This window comes from Gossypium hirsutum, chromosome D12 (genome assembly GCF_007990345.1).
Source record: "Gossypium hirsutum isolate 1008001.06 chromosome D12, Gossypium_hirsutum_v2.1, whole genome shotgun sequence".
Lineage (NCBI taxonomy): Eukaryota > Viridiplantae > Streptophyta > Magnoliopsida > Malvales > Malvaceae > Gossypium > Gossypium hirsutum.
The window spans coordinates 190504-193569 of NC_053448.1; positions in this window are offsets into that span (position 1 = coordinate 190504).

Below are 3066 nucleotides of genomic sequence, written 5' to 3' on the forward strand. Positions count from 1 at the left end.
CAGTCAAAAAAACTTGTCAGAGGTACTTGTATTAAATTCTAGTCTTTATTTTTTAGACTTAATTTAATTAGTATTAATATATTTATCAATATAAAAAAATAAGTATTTGAATACATTAAAATTTATTATCCTCCTATTAAAAATTAGGTGACACTATGAGATATTCATGATGTTAATATTAAAAAAATCATATTACTTCAGTCTAATTCTTTTGTTGATGAGCAATTATAAAAATGTTAAAAAGTTGGTTTATAATTTTTATAAAATAAATTCAAAAACTATTAAAAACTAATTAAAATTTAAAAAATAAAATTATGAAAAATATAAATGGTTCCAAAAATTCAAAAATGTATTATTCATCCCGTGAATAGTAATAAAATCTCTCTAAAATTTAAATTATTTTTTTAATCTATATTAAATGGAATTTGATCAAATATTTTTAATTTAATGTAATTCAATTATATATAAAAATCATTTAAATTTAATTATAAAATATTATTATGAAATAATTTAAAATAATGGTACAAACTCTAAATTAGTTGCAATTGTGCAATTGTATTTAAGTTATTATAATTTTTTATAGAATAAATTATTATATTTTTTAAAATGCATTATATAAAAAATTTCAACGACTTGCAAATATAAATTCCTACGATAAAATCACCAAATATAAATTCCTATGACAAAATAATAGTAAATAGCAGTATATAGTAGGATCGAAAAAATTTAAGAAAATAAAATAAATGGATAAATAAAAAGAATTTTAAGCTTAGCCTTAGCCTCGATGTACTCCAATACTGAATCTATCCTTAAAATAGATCTTCCCTTCTAAGCAATAAACTTAGGCTTAGCCTTAGCCTTGATGTACGCCAACTTTTCTTTATGTAGTCAATCCCAATACGACTTGCAAACTGACTTTTGTCAAATTTCTAATTGCGATACACGTGTTCGCAATTTAAGATTTCGACAGCCTTACGATCTGAAAAGCCTAACTCGAATTAATGGTCTCAACCGCGTGGGTCGTTTGAATCCAATCTCTATCTCCCTTGAAGGAATCCAATAGGTTTTTTCCAGTTAGACACGCCAATTTGTTTGCAGGAATTCGAACACAGCATAGCTGATTCGTCTTCCCAACTATACGCCAAACAACTCCTACCCAACATACACTTTTTAAATCAAAGATTAATCAATTTTAAAGAACGCATTTGTACTATCTCATATACTGGAGAGATAGAAAATACTGCATTAAGAGGTTTTTTGAGTGGGTTCGTATCTCATGATTGTTTTGTTAGAGCAATTTCCGGGCTAAAACTAAAAAAGGTTTAGTTAATTATGAAAAAATTCATGCTTTGAAAATAAATTTGTAAAATTATAGGTGATGGAAATTGGAACGGCCTTGAAAGGTAATTAAACCAAAAATGGTTGAAAGTAAAAAAAAAAAAAAAGATTTGCAGAATGTAAATGGCGCAGGAAAGGGGAGAAAAAAAAATTTTATTAAATGCCAAATCAAAGTATGTGTTTAATTATAGTGACTAAGTATTTATACATATTTTTAGTGTTAAGATGTGGTTAGATTTTTCTTAAATATTATCACTAAATAATTCAAAATTTAAAAATTAAATTTAAATTAAAGACTAAATTTAAATTAATTACAGAGTTGTAATAATATCAAAAATCTTTTAATCTTTATCCAGTCACTTTTTAAAATAAATCTTCAACCCTTCAATCTTTTTTCAGTCATCATTGAATATTCAATCTTTCAATCAAGCTCTCCTCTTTGCTTTTTGTTTCAATTTATTCCCTTTTTGTAAGAGTTTGAATTCAGCACACTAATTTTATTCTTGATAAAAAAAATCTAAATTTAATAGCATATTATTCGATAATTAACAAAAAAAATATTAAAAATACAAATTTATCTTACTATCAATCTTCCAATAAATTTCTTTTTAGTAAGTAATAGAATCTTAAATGTTTTTTTTTTGTCCATTTTCCAACCAAGTAGTTGGAGCGGCAATTATAGAAATCGTAAAAGTCAATATCTATAGTTTTGTTCATTTGATCCTTACCCATATAATAAATATCTTTATAATAAATTTTTGTTTTTAAAATTATTTAAATTTAAAAAAGTTGCACAAGTTTAATAACTACTGTAAAATTTATTATTATATAATTTTATTTTTAAAATCCTTTTTATAGAAATAAATCTTAAATTGACCTACAAATCGAAGTAAACCATTTTAAAATATAATAAAATAAAAACACGTAAATCATTTAAAAATATAATACAATAATAAAAAATTTCTCTCTAAATTAAATGACTATGAAAATCACTTAAATATGTTTTGAAAAGATTAATATCTTAAATGAATAAATTTAAAGTTAAAAACAAATAATTTGGGCAAATTATATAAAGTATAATATAAAATGGGATAAAACATAAAATAATATTGAGAGAATAATTAAAACATGACATGAATATTATATCAACTAAATTATGTCGCACCATGATATTACTGTTAAATAAAATTTCTATGTAAAATATATATTTATTAAAACAAATTATTTATTGAAAGAAGTATAGGTGGAGTGATCTTACGTCCAATTTTTATTAATTAACCATTCGTGATAAGTGTTAAAAAAACATATTTTAACCTTATTTTTAATATGATTTTGGGTGATTATTCGATGTTAATGGTGAATTTAATGCTCCTAATACTTTAAATTTATGTTTTTATATTTAAGAGAGTATTTGGGAGCAAAAGTAGTGAAAAAACGAGCGAAAATCGGAGTGACCTATAGGAGCTACACTGGCTAAGCCCTTCCACATGACCGTGTCATTTAACGGGATTGCACACCAGACTTCCTAAAAACATTCTTTTTAAGTTTTTCGGGCATTCTAAGACTATATATGACAAAAATAAGATGATAGGAGTGTGTCATCATAAAATGATGAAGAAAATAACTCGAAGAACACCATTGAAGCCGACTCTGAAGTAGATTTCTGTCAAGATTGAAGACTCTCAGTTAATTTATTAGCAGGTTATGTAACGACCCGATAGTCACGGG